Source organism: Lissotriton helveticus, chromosome 3_2 (assembly GCF_964261635.1).
Source record: "Lissotriton helveticus chromosome 3_2, aLisHel1.1, whole genome shotgun sequence".
Taxonomy (NCBI): Eukaryota; Metazoa; Chordata; class Amphibia; order Caudata; family Salamandridae; genus Lissotriton; species Lissotriton helveticus.
In genome coordinates, this window is record NC_136062.1 from 146807906 (window position 1) to 146822829 (window position 14924).

At 43.4% G+C, this 14924-nt stretch overlaps 1 protein-coding gene across 1 annotated transcript in view; it reads right to left on the bottom strand.

The window, feature by feature from the left end:
• CHRNA7 (cholinergic receptor nicotinic alpha 7 subunit) overlaps positions 1–14924 on the bottom strand; it is a 520833-nt gene that overhangs the window by 35797 nt on the left and 470112 nt on the right. The gene's annotated exons all lie outside the window — the stretch shown is intronic.

Here is a 14924-nt window from a genome sequence, read left to right on the forward strand (position 1 = left end):
AGATCCACAGATGCTGCTCCCAGTACCTTTTTTCTTTAGGGGATTTTGTTCGCCTTCTATAACCCTAGCCTGTGTCTGTGTGCCTCCTGGCTGCCAACATAACATCACCATGAAGGATCAGTATGCTGGTGATTAAACAGGGATGCCTTTGCCTGTACAAAATACACTTGCTCGACCAAATTCCCCAAAATGCAGTCCTCTTACATCATATCTGACCATTACACCCATTGACTGTATTATGAGATAGTCCAAAATGTGACTGTTTGGCGCTTGCAAGTTGCCATAAGCAATTGCTAACCATTTTCCTGTCTCTCTCCGTCTCTCTCTCTCTCTCGCTCTCTCTTTCTCTGTCTCGCTCTCTCTCTCTATTGATGGCGTAAGCTCTGGAAGACAGTGAGAAATTGTACAGGAATCGTACACGTGCAGACAAGGTCACCCTCAGTTTTTAAAGGATGTCAAAGAAGAAGAAAACGAATTTGGGGCTTCACATTTAGGTACGTTAATTTAATATATATACGAATTTCCCGCTGAAAATATGCCTTTCCAATCCACAACACACAGGACTTTTAAGATCATTTTTATCACCGTGATCCCAGGGGCCTGTTACCTACTTTGCATGACGCATATGTGAAACTAAAAATACTCGTGTTTCTGTGCAATGTGATGTATTCCGGTTCGAGGTGAATTGCATTTGTATTCAACAGATGAAGTGAATCAAAAGGTCATTACCCAGCTTGCAGTGATAACAAATTAGAATCCTTTTAATCGAAGCACATGTGTTTCTGTTACGGCGGGATTTCTGGTCTATTGCTATAGATCTAGATCCCAACTCAGGTCGACTGAACCGTTGATACCTGTCATAGAGTAAAAGGCAATCCACTACTAGGTCAATCAGTTAAGGACTTTCACCACTCTAAAGAACCACTTACTACGAATACGTTTTAAAAGTTTATTATAAAGCCAAAGTTAACTGGAGATACAAACATCTCAAAATAAGGTTCAAAAGATATACTGGTATCAATACAAACATAAATTTTCTAAATGCTCTTAGTCGGCAGAAGAATATCACCAAAACCAATTCAAAAATCATCAGAGTTGCAAGAATAGACACAAGCTGTAACTTGTGAGTCATTTACAGAAAGGAAGAAAATCCAGATTAGACTGTCCCTACACTAGACTAAGTGACATCCCTACTTAGTAAAATCTTAACCTAAAAAGGTGTCAGCCGTGGTGACTTCCAAAGAAGATCACTCACTTCCCTTAGTCTTCATTGTGAATCGGTGTCTCGCAGTTATCCTATCTGCCTACCCATCCGCTCTCTTAGGTTCCTCAGACCATCTGCCCTAACTCCACCCAGGGGTGCTGTCCCTAATACAAAAATCACATTTACAATAGAAACGCCCTTTAGAGAAGCCCCTCACGTGGTGTCGATTCTGGCATTTTCCATGCTGATACTCCTCTGGGCCCATCGTTAGCGTTGACCTTGCTTCTCAGGCTCTTCTCCGGCAGGACGGTACCCCCCAGGAAATTCCTGAAGCCTCCTCCAGGCCTGTGCCTGGCTCCCTGAACAAAACTCTATTCATCACTCTCTTGATTGGAACCTCCTTGCACCTGCAAACAGACACTTGTACAGTGGGCCCCAAATTCCGGCCTCCACCGTATCTTCTAAGTCGTAAACCTTCGAGCAGGCTCCGCAATTTATGCTTAACATGGCCTTCCTCTAACTAACACATGCAGATCAAAAGAAATGACCTTATCTATTCAGGCCTATTAGAATGACATGAAACGGGCCTGTGCACTCTGTAAACCTTTAATTTCTTAGTCTAAACAGTATTCTAACTTATTAAACACAATGGTTATATGAAACACTTCTATAAAACATATATTTCAGTTCTATGATCAATAATACTTTGAATTACAACAACATTAAAAATCCATATCATGTGAGAGTGTAACAGCACCTTTCATTCTCTGTGAACTGCCATGTGGCCTACACATTTCTACGTTTAGCAGTATTACATTCTCCTCTACAACAGCCACATAACATGGGATTTCAACATCATTCTAACATCTCTACACACTTCTACATTAGCTTTTCACACTGATATATGCATTCTATTTTAATTAAACACTCTTATGTATTTTCACTCTATAAATTCGACACTCTTATGTAATCTTTACTAAACTGATGCAACGTGCTTGTAAATATGGTGCACTTCTATTTTTTCTCGATTTGCGCTCTCTCAGTTCCCCCCTTTGATGACTTTTAGTAGTCATCACCATCACAACACCATCCCTGAGGTATGAACAGAATCAAACAGAACTCGTTGCAGTACTCTCTCGTTTTATCATCTCTAGAGCCCTCAGACTCCTGTACTGATTATCCTGCATCGCAGCTAATCTCCTCTCCTGCTCTCTCATGGATCTCTGCAACCTATTTGATCTATACCATTGGTACAGCCGCACCAATCCCCACAAGGTGATTATACAAATCACTATTATGATGATAGGTTTCAGTATGTACCAAATGAAACCCTTTCCTAGGTTGGCAAACCAACCTCCAACTTTACCCATTCCATGACCTACTTTTTCCCACACATTTACCTGTGTCAAATCCTCAATCTCATGATGAATTTCAGAGATGTTCCATATATACTTTTCTAGAGGGTTTGAATTGTCTGGAATGTAAGTACAACATTCCTGAACCTTCAAAGCCTTACAGACTCCTCCCTCTTTGGCTAACAGAACGTCTAGAGCAAGTCGGTTCTGAAGAACCATTGCCCTTATCGATTGCATCTCTCCCTCCACCAGCATTAATGATCTAGCAGTACCGGCGGACAACCTATCTACAACTGTTGCCAATCTTCTAATCTTATTATGTATTACGCCTGACAACTAACTGGCTGCCAGGACTCTAGGGTGCACAACATGAAATGAGCGTACTCTTAATTCATTTGAACTTATTTGTTTATATTTCAACCATTATTTTTCATATTTTATATATATGCATTTCATAAACATGTTCATCATCATCAAACATAATTTATAATGAGCAAATCAATAAGGTTTACAAACTCAAAAAGAACAGTTACATAATGTTAACCCAATGCATTTAATGGTTGAAATATAAACAAATAAGTTCAAATGAATTAAGAGTACGCTCATTTCATGTTGTGCACCCTAGAGTCCTGGCAGCCAGTTAGTTGTCAGGCCTAATACATAGTTGTACATGGTGTAGCAGGCACCAATCAAAGGTAGCACACGTCTTTGATTAAACGCCTTTAAATTCAGCAAAGTAGAGTGCAGCACCCACATACATACATTTTTACATATCAATCTTCTAATCTTGACATCATTCAGTACTATCCCTAAAAGAGGAAACATAGCACCAAATACGTCTCCCACTACCGCCTCATAGCTTACATCCTTTCTTCCTCTAGCTTGAGTTCCTCCCTCTATAATTTCTAGATCCTTAGCATGGTATATTTTGGGGAAGACAATTGCTAAATAACATGATCCATACCAATTATCCGGTAGTTTCACGTATGCATTTCTTCCACAAACAAAATATACATTCGGGATCACCTGCATTCCCTTCAAGAAATCCTTTGTATAATATTCTAATTGGAAAGCATGTTCACAATTTATTTCTCCCACAAACACATTCTCATAATAGGTTTTACCCCTATATATACACAGTTTCCCTTTTTGCTCTCGATCTAAAGCTATTGGACCATTACTACCCTTTCTTTTGTGTGACCTTTCTTCCTCGGTACAATCTGTTTTCCATTGGCCTGAAGCCTTTAAGATCTTCTGTCTCCTATACTGATCATCCACCTGTCCTATAAACCTTTTCTCAATTTCTGACACTTTAAAAGTCAAATTATTTCTTCGGGCATGTGAAGTATCCAACGTTTTCCAAGGAATTAAAAATTTCTTTAATCTATCTTCACTCTTATAATAATCCCACTTGTTCATGTGCTTGTAGTTTGGAACTTCTGGTAAAACAGCATAAAAATTTGAAAAATAATACTCAAAACCATAACGTTCATAAAATATACTAAGCAACAAACTACATGTGATTCCATAAGTCAATGGAAGATGATGATATCTAATACCTTCGTCTACAGAGGCTGGCAATTGCATGCACACATAGCAATCCTTTGCCTCCATAGCATCAATATATTCATAAAGAAATTTAGCATATGCATTTGATTTGAAATTTCCCTGTGATTCAACCACATGCAACCTACGAGTCTCTGCTGCTAGTAAAGCTTTATCTTTCTCTGTATTGTCCCCCCTTTGACCAGCAGTAGTAGGTTTCTGTATCGATACAATTTTTGCTTCCTTTGTTGCCTTCTCTTCATTTTCATGTCCCACTACATATGATATAGTAACTACTAAAACTATAAGAAAAATTACTCCCACTAAAAGTGTGCCTACTATGCATTTTGTCTTGCGGTTTGGGTTGCCGGCCCTCATGATCTCAAGACAGTGTAGTTCTGATTTTCTTTCACAACACAAAGTCTCTTTTCTTTGCTTATTCAGCCTTTCTGAACCACACCTGGAAGCTGATAATCCCTTCTGCAAGATCAGTCTTTGAATTCTATAGCAACAGACAACCCTAGCCCTTCTCCGTCCACTAAATGGGAAGTACCTAAATTTCTTCTTCTTCCTCTTGGCGCTAGGTTATCTTTCAATCTGTTTATTTACAAAGTCTTTAGCAATCTGGAATCATACGTGTTCCAGCAGCTCTAATCACGTATTCTAATATTTCTAAACGAAGAATGATCTCCTCGAGTGTTGGCATCGTTGAACAAAAAGTCGGAAATTCTATTCTGTTTAAAACCAGTTCTCTTATCCTGCTCAGATAAGGAGGATTGGGGACAGTGAGTGTCAGCAACCCTTCAACCTCCACTCCTGGTACCAACAGCACTACTTCCAATGTTATGATTGGGTCAGTACTGGTCACTGTCACTTCCCTCACCCTCCCGGATCTCCGTGCTCTGGACATCTGCTGCTAGGTAGGTCCACTCAGGAGTAGCGTATCTTCTGCAGGGCACTCGCACCCTCCTCGATCTTCTCGGACCTTCCTGTTCCTGTCTTTGTGCACCTTCGACCAAATCCGAGTCTTCAGATATAGGAGCAAGAGTTCTCTCTGGAGTTGGCTTCAAGCTCGGCCTCTTCTTTCTTTCAGGCCAACTAGCTTCTCCATGCCTTGTTCTCCTATTTCTTGTCCTCACACTCGGTTCTTGATCACTTTTGTCTTGATCTGTGTCTGAGCCATATTCACAGCAACTTTCTCCTTCGGTGGCAACTTCAGTTTCACTGTCGTCCTGTCTTTCTTCTGCTTGATCTGTAGCACTCCCAACTTCTTTCAATACCCCCACAGCTTGACTGATCCCCTCTAGTGGTTCGCCGTCCACAGCTGGATTTTCATCTGTGAGAGGAGCTGTTTCTTCTAAGGGTGCTGGAACTCTTCGAGTATGGGAAGCATGAATCCAGTTTGGCAGCCCTCCACACTTTACAGCAGTATTCGTTGTCAGGATTATTTGGTAGTGCCCCTTCCAGCGCACGTCTAGGCAGTTCTTCCGGACGTGTTTTTTCACAAGCACCCAATCACCAGGGCACAAGTCGTGACATAGGTCTCTTGAAGATGGAACTTCAGCAGCCTGCACCTGAAGAGACACAGAATGAATGACATCAGAAAGTCCCTTGCAGTAATCCAGGATCAGGTCATCTGTAATATTCAACAAAGCTGTAGTTGGAACAGACGGAAGTCTCATTGCCCTCCCCATTAAAACCTCATGTGGAGAGAGACCTGTCCTCCTGTCTGGTGTGCTACGCATACTCATGAGTACCAAGGGCAGAGCATCAGGCCATCTTAAGGACGTCGATGAACATACTTTGGCTATTCGGGACTTTAGAGTTCCGTTTATCTGCTCCACGATACCTGAAGCCTCTGGTCGATAGCTACAGTGCAACTTCTGATCAATGTTTAATGCAGAGCAAAGCATCTTCACAACTTCACTGTTGAAATGAGTTCCTCTGTCTGATTCCAAGGAGGTCGGCACCCCAAAGCGCGGGATCAACTCTCTAAGCAACAACTTTGCTACTGTGAGTGTATCGCACCTGCGTGTAGGGTATGCTTCGACCCATCTGGAAAATATGCATACAACCACCAGAACATATCTGAGGCGGTTGATTTTTGGCATCTCAATAAAAATCTAATTGCATTCGGTTGAAAGGCCCCCCAGACCTCACAATGTGACTCATTGTAACTGGTGTTCTTTTCTCTACGTTCAATTGCTGACATGTGACACATCTTTGACACACTGCTTCTGCTGCAATCCTAAACTTTGGATTATACCAAGTCTGCCTAAATAACCTCAGCATGGCATCTCTTCCTAAGTGTACTGGACCATGTATCTGTCGTGCCATCGGACTCACTAATTCATCAGGTAATACTGCCCTTCCATCTGCTGAAACCCACAAATCCATTTCACTTTTCACACAACCTGCTGTTTCCCATGCCTTTTTCTCAGAATCAGGTGCGTTCTCTTGCATGTCTTTTAAATCCTCCCAAGTATCAACTGTTTCTAGCATCATGTTTAACTCTGTCTTTTCCTGAGTCCCACCTACTTCCACTTCCGTGAAAGAATATCCTTGCTCCGCACAATATCGAGCAACTTCGTCTGCATATCGATTACCTTGCGACACAAAATCTGTATTTTTGGTGTGGGCTACACATTTAACGATCGCAATTGCTGCTGGACCTTGTAATGCTTCTAACAACAGTCGCACAAATTCCCCATTTCGAATAGGCGAACCAGAGGAGGTCATGTAACCTCTCTGAGACCACAATTGCCCAAAATCATGAACTACACCAAAACCATATTGGCTATCGGTATAAATGGTGACTCTAATTTTGCTACCTGCTAAACAGGCACGTGTCAATGCAATGATTTCGGCTACCTGAGCGGAGTGTACTCCTTCCAGGCAAGCGGCTTCCACAACTCCAGTAATGGTGCAAACAGCATAAGCTGCTCTCAACCGACCAGTATCGTCTCTTAAACATGAGCCATCAACAAAGAAAATTTCATCAGGGTCAGTCAACGGCTCATCCACAATATCTGGTCTTGGCTTGGTGCATAGTTCAGTCACATCAAGGCAATCGTGATCTTCACATTCTTCGCCTTCTATATCATTAGGAAGTGGCATCAATGTAGCAGGATTCAAAACAGAGCACCTCTTAAGGGTCACGTTCTGTGCAGCAAGAATAACTTGCTCGTAGCGCGTGAGCCTATTATTGGTTAAGTGCTGTGTCTTGGTCCTGGTCATTAACAGTTCTACAGAATGAGGTACATACACCACTAATTGGTGTCCCATTACTATATTTTCACACCTTTCAATGCTGACACCTGTTGCAGCAACGGATTTGAGACATCCGGGCAACGCTGCGGCTACCGGATCTAAAGTAGCCGAAAAGTATGCAACTGGTCTACGGGCATTTCCATGAGTTTGTACTAAAACTGACAAAGCACAACCCTCTCTTTCGCAGCAGTAAAGTGAAAATGGTTTTTCGTAATCAGGCATCCCCAAAGCTGGAGCACGGCACAAGTCCTCTCTCAGCTGTAGGAACGACATCAAACAATCCTTGTCCCATGGTACCGGATCACTCACCTCCTTGTGCGTCAGTTTTTGTAAGGGTTTTGCTTTCAGGGAAAAGTTAGCTATCCACTGTCGGCAATAACCAACCATTCCTCGGAACATCCTGACTTCTCTCTGTGTCGTAGGCGAGTTCATCTTCATTATCGCCTCTATCCTATCTGGTGACACCTTGCGCTTTCCTTTTTCTATCCGGTGACCCAAGTACTGTCAGTACTGCAATTTGCTCGGAGATACCTTATGCCCATTTTCAGCTAAATGGTTCAGCAAGGCGATGGTATCTATCTTACAAGCTTCTTCCGTTCCTGACGCAACAAGTAGGTCGTCTATGTACTGGACCAGAACCGAGTTCTGTGGCAGTACTAGACTTTCAAGATGTTTCTTCAATAGCTGGTTGAAAATTGATGGGCTTTCTGTATACCCCTGTGGGATACGACACCATGTTAGGACACGATTTTCCAGCTTAAAAGCGAAAAGAAACTGGCTCTCCTCATCTAATGGAATTGAGAAGAAAGCCTGACAAAGATCTATCACTGTGAACCACTCAGCTTGGAATGGTATCTGAAACAATATCACTGATGGATTCGGTACCACTGGACAACATGAAACAACTATGTTATTAATCCTTCGAAGATCTTGTACTATTCTAAATTTCCCACTAGGTTTCTGCAAACCCATAATCGGGGAGTTGCATGGACTACCCACGATTTCCTTCAGTATTCCCTGTTGAATCATAGAGTCGATTACGGGTTTTATTCCTGCAATCGTCTCCGGGGTCAATTTGTATTGAGGCGTTCTTGGATATTCAACATTTGGTTTTACCATGATCTTCACTGGTTCTACTCCTTTGATCAATCCTATCTCTTCTCCAGTATAATCCCATACCTCTGATGACACTGTATCTCGTAAGTCCCAAGGAAGCTCCTCCACAGTCAGGGTAGGATACAGTTCTACGCATACTCTCGAATTTGCAACTTTAAAGGTAGCATCCTCGTCTGTAGTCTGTACCTCCACTCCCTGAGGTGTGCAGTATATTGTGCAGTTCAGTTTGCACAATAAGTCTCTTCCTAACAGACACACAGGACTAGAATCACATACTACAAACTGATGTGCATCGGTGTAGTTTCCTATTCTCACTAGCACTGGTTCCGTCAAAGGGTTAGTCATTCTCCTATTTGCGACTCCTACCACTTGAATTGTTTCCCCCGACATTGGTAGATCTGGAACCACTGCCGATCTCAAAGTTCATCGAGTAGCTCCGGTATCTACTAAGAATGTTGTAGGACACCCTGCCACTTCAGCCTCAACAAACGGTCCTCTTTGATCCACCTCTAGAACTGCCCCGAGGGTACAGTCCTCCTCTCTACTTACACGTCGTCCCATCAATGGATCAACGTAGTAACACTCTTCTTCGTCTATAAAAAGAGGCATTTGTCTATAGATCTTTCCCCCTGTCGTAATCTTTGGTGGCTGCGGGAACTGAGCTCGTGGAGCCGAAGTCCCCCCTTTGGCCACCTTACTCTTGGGCACTGTCACCCCTTGAACAGGAACTTCTTGAACTTCCTCTTCCTCTACTTCTAGTTCTCCGTTTTCAGGGTTATAGGGACACTCGCGTTTCCAATGTCCCACCTGGTGACACTGGTGACACTTTGTCGTTTCTTTCAATGTAGCGACGTCTATTCTAGGTCTCGGGTTTTCCTCGTTGTCCTTATTCTGACTATTTGATTTCCGTCCCATCGTCCCTGTTCCCTGTTGCTGCTGTCCACCCTTTCCAGCCGACTGCATCTGCACCATCATCAGTTTCTCCTTTAGTTTCGTTGCTTTGGAATCTATTTCATCACTGCAATACCTTGCGTATCTCAAAATTTCATCCACTGGTTTGTTTTGCCAACAAATTAAATGTTGCTGAATCATCAAACAAATATCAGGTCTCAACCCCAAAACGAACTTCGATACAAACTGTCCTATATCTTTGGGATCCATTACATCTAATCCACTGTATTGTTTGAACGTTTTCAGCAATCGCTCATAAAATTCATGAACTGTCTCCCTGCGTTCCTGTCTTGTTCGGTCTATTTTTACCCAACCTATATCTTGTGGTGGCACCTTCTCCTTCAGCCATGTCATCACCTTTTCATATTTTAACATTACTCTTTCTGATGGTACATTAGTACGAGCATCCCTTTTTGGTTCTGCAGTTGGCCATTCGACACTAACCTTGCATGCTATCCACAAGTCTCCTGGGACCCCAATGTCGAATAAGGTGTTCAAATCAATCCACAATACTTTTGAAATCTTGACAAACCTCTCTACCTGCTTGTACCACTCTACGGGACTTTCCCTTAACTTCGGAAATGAGTTGGTAAATGCAGCCAAATCTCCCCTACTCCAGGGCACGTGTACATAACTCCCATTCGCTATTTCTCGCAAAGGGAATGCCTCCATCTGCAGTAGCCTTCCCTCCGGAGACATCACATTCGCGCTCCGCCTAACAGTTCCCTTTTTGGACCACCTCTCTTCCCATTTGTCCAGATCTCTCCATGCTCTTATTCCTGTGATCAGTTCCCTTAGGTGTGTTTTTAATCCAGTTGTCCTCCTCTCTTCTAAGTCCTGATCTGAATAATGCAACCTATGGTTACCCTGCAATGCCTTTGTCCTGGACAAATCTACCATAGACTTGTCTGCCAGTTCAGACAGTTTCTCATGAGTTGCTCTTGCCTTTCGAGTAATATCCTTTGCTATAAACAGCAGCTCATCTTGTTCGTACATGTCAATCCTTTCTAAAGGCAACGCACCATCTATTATCTCGTCCAGGTCAGATTTTAAGCTGGTCACATCGAGTCTTTTGGCTTTTATCACAGCTTTCAGTATGCTATCTCTAGAGAGTCCATTTACATCTCTCCCATTACAGCTCTGAGTCCTACGTCTGGGCTCAGGCGTGTTATGGGGAGTCCTCCCATGCTCCCATCTCTCCAGGTCCCATGCAGTTCCATCCTCTCTGGGTGTATAGTGAAACACTTCTCTATTTCCCATAGTCCCACATTTCCCATTCTGCCTGGTTTCTCTAGGTGCATGGTAAGACATTCCATTATTCCCCATGCCTTCGCAATTTGCCTGTGATCTCTGATCACTCGACGCATGGCAAGATCCTTTGCGGTTCCCCATGTTCCCACGATTCCAGTGCTGTATGTTATCATCAGGTGCGTGGAGAGTGCACTTAAACCTATCCCTGTACTCTTGTGTCCTTTGGTCTCCTTCACTTTGAATGAGACGAGACGTCTCTCCACACTCCGTACTTCTACCTTTTCGCTCCTGCCCATTTTCACCGTCAATATGACGTGTAACTCCTCTACTCTCCTGACTTTTACCGTCCCACTCCTGACTGCTTTCGCTAGCCCCGCAGTGAGATACTGTCCCGTTGCCTCGACTTCCCCATTCAGCTTCTGCTCTTGACCTGTTGCTCGGTGCTTCTGTGGACCTATCCCATTCCTTCAAGTCAGCCCTCAACTCTTTATAGGATTTCGGCCGTGGTCCCCTCAGGTCCATCGGTCCTCTCTGACCCCCCTGTTCTGTTACGGGATCCACTGCTGAATCCAATGGGGTGCTCCACGTTATCGGTCCTGGCAATTGCCTCCAGGCATTTGTCGTGTTATTCCTTCTTTCCATCTCAACTCTTTCTCTGCCTAGCCGTACCTGTTCTCCCTCTCTCCCTTTCTCTGGGTGATAAATTGACACTATAGGACCTATGGTAACGGGTACTTGAAGAGCATCTGGCAATCCATAAGACTCAACCCTCTCTGTTGCTGGCATTTTCTGCACCACAACCCTTCCGACTACTCTCTTTACAGGACTATGTTGAGGTGTCTCCTCACCTTTGGTAGGTACCCAATTCGTTATAGGGAGTGGCCTATTACCTTCTATGTCAACCCTATCTTCCCTTGGGAGCTCAGTACCTTCTATCTCCCTATTGTCCGGAGGCGGTCTATCTATCAACAACCTATTTATTAGGCCATCCTCCGACTCGCTCTCGTCATCCTCTTCTATGGGTCTCTTTTCTCCTGTAACCTCTCTCACTGGGTACAACTTATCCACTTCAATCGTCTGTACCCTCCATTTCTTGGCTTCCGCATCCCATTTGGCATCTTGCACTGCCCTTACTGATCGCCTTACCCTTTCTTGGCGTCTGTTCTGATTCCTGCCGTGCGCCGCCCTAATCCACGCATTAAGGGCCTCAAACTGTGTTGGTCTAGGCAAAGGTCTCAATGAGGACATAACTGCTTTCAGCTGATGCAACACTTCTAGTCTAAACGTTCCGTATTTCGGAAAAGTCAGTTCCTCATTCCCTTCTGTAATCTTACTCCAAGTATCAAGCCACAGTATAGTATGCAACCCAACATTCGTTGCCATATAGTGAGCTGGTGTACCCTCTGGCGGTGCCTCTTCCCCGTAATAAGATTCTCTTCTTTTTCTCTTAAAGATCGCTCTCAAACATTTAAAACACTTCATGTTCAAAATCTACAAAATTTCTATTTTCTCCGCATTCGTTTACTTCCTGATGACAATCCACCAATCCCAGCGCGGTTCTCGCTAACCGGCCTATCACAGCGCGGCTTCACACCAACCGGCCTATCACAGCACGGCTTCACACCAACCGGCCTATCACAGCGCGGCTTCACACCAACCGGCCTATCACAGCGCGGCTCTCGCTGACGTCACTCGTCTCCCCTTCGCAGCAGTTCCCCTCCTTTCTCAGCTCGTCTCCCGGTCATGCATGCGTCCCATTCATACTCTGAAAAATGATTACTTCCGACCAAGCGATCACTTCCCTTGACTGTACGCCCACAGTCTAACTGTAATTGTCACCTTAACTGACGAAATGTCTTTCCGTGTACGTCCAGACAATCGCCTTAACTGATAGGTTACTTGCACATGGTAACTTTCGACCTGCGTCCGTTACCCACACACTCACTCTTGCGTTCCCCCTATCTCGGTCCTGCGGGCGATCAATGGTACCTCATGACCCCCTTTACTCTGGTCGACAACTACTCTGGATGTTCGATACACCCGAACCACTTAAGCTCTTCTCCGAACTTAAGATTTTCACCCAGGTTGCGCGCGCTCACAACCCTCTCTCAATCACACTACAGGCATTCAACTCCGCATGACATTACAATACAGATACAACACAAAACACCGCAATCTGTCAACGCATGACCCTTGTTATACTCACTCTCGTCCGACCCTGCTGCTTTTCTCTCGCACCGTCAGCACCTTCTTCGGCAGGCGATTCTTCCGCTGCTCATCTCTCGATCTCTAGGGACCTTGGGGTAATCTTAACCTAGTCTAGATCACCTTCCTCTAGAAGGTAACCATCCTTCTCTGCTACCAACTGTTACGGCGGGATTTCTGGTCTATTGCTATAGATCTAGATCCCAAATCAGGTCGACTTAACCGTTGATACCTGTCATAGAGTAAAAGGCAATCCACTACTATGTCAATCAGTTAAGGACTTTCACCACTCTAAAGAACCACTTACTACGAATAAGTTTTAAAAGTTTATTATAAAGCCAAAGTTAACTGGAGATACAAACATCTCAAAATAAGGTTCAAAAGATATACTGGTATCAATACAAACATACATTTTCTAAATGCTCTTAGTCGGCAGAAGAATATCACCAAAACCAATTCAAAAATCATCAGAGTTGCAAGAATAGACACAAGCTGTAACTTGTGAGTCATTTACAGAAAGGAAGAAAATCCAGATTAGACTGTCCCTACACTAGACTAAGTGACATCCCTACTTAGTAAAATCTTAACCTAAAAAGGTGTCAGCCGTGGTGACTTCCAAAGAAGATCACTCACTTCACTTAGTCTTCGTTGTGAATCGGTGTCTCGCAGTTATCCTATCTGCCTACCCATCCGCTCTCTTAGGTTCCTCAGACCATCTGCCCTAACTCCACCCAGGGGTGCTGTCCCTAATACAAAAATCACATTTACAATAGAAACGCCCTTTAGAGACGCCCCTCACGTGGTGTCGATTCTGGCATATTCCATGCTGATACTCCTCTGGGCCCATCGTTAGCGTTGACCTTGCTTCTCAGGCTCTTCTCCGGCAGGACGGTACCCCCCAGGAAATTCCTGAAGCCTCCTCCAGGCCTGTGCCTGGCTCCCTGAACAAAACTCTATTCATCACTCTCTTGATTGGAACCTCCTTGCACCTGCAAACAGACACTTGTACAGTGGGCCCCAAATTCCGGCCTCCACCGTATCTTCTAAGTCGTAAACCTTCGAGCAGGCTCCGCAATTTATGCTTAACATGGCCTTCCTCTAACTAACACATGCAGATCAAAAGAAATGACCTTATCTATTCAGGCCTATTAGAATTACATGAAACGGGCCTGTGCACTCTGTAAACCTTTAATTTCTTAGTCTAAACAGTATTCTAACTTATTACACACAATGGTTATATGAAACACTTCTATAAAACATATATTTCAGTTCTATGATCAATAATACTTTGAATTACAACAACATTAAAAATCCATATCATGTGAGAGTGTAACAGCACCTTTCATTCTCTGTGAACTGCCATGTGGCCTACACATTTCTACGTTTAGCAGTATTACATTCTCCTCTACAACAGCCACATAACATGGGATTTCAACATCATTCTAACATCTCTACACACTTCTACATTAGCTTTTCACACTGATATATGCATTCTATTTTAATTAAACACTCTTATGTATTTTCACTCTATAAATTCGACACTCTTATGTAATCTTTACTAAACTGATGCAACGTGCTTGTAAATATGGTGCACTTCTATTTTTTCTCGATTTGCGCTCTCTCATTTCTCTAGAAAATAAACAATTTTAAGATCGTAAATTCAGATGCAGGTCGTTTTTAGATAAGATGTATCTGCACTGCCCTGAAGTCGGATTAGATTCAAATCACGTTTGTAAGCTGATCACTACAGTGCAGCTGAAATTAATGGAATTGTGAAGCATTTTAAATTAGGCACTGCAGGAAGCTGGCTCTGTGCATGTTATACCAAAGTGATGTATAGTGTGCACAGAGTCCAGTGAAATCCAAAAGGTAGGCAGAGTTAAAGTAGATAGCAGCTCACTCTCTATTTGTGGTAGTGTTGTCGAGCAGTAATGCTGTATCAAAGGACAGTGTTAAGCATTTGTTGTACATGCTCAGTCAACAAATGAATTCACACTCAAAGACTGAACTTCAGACGAACCGTTTTT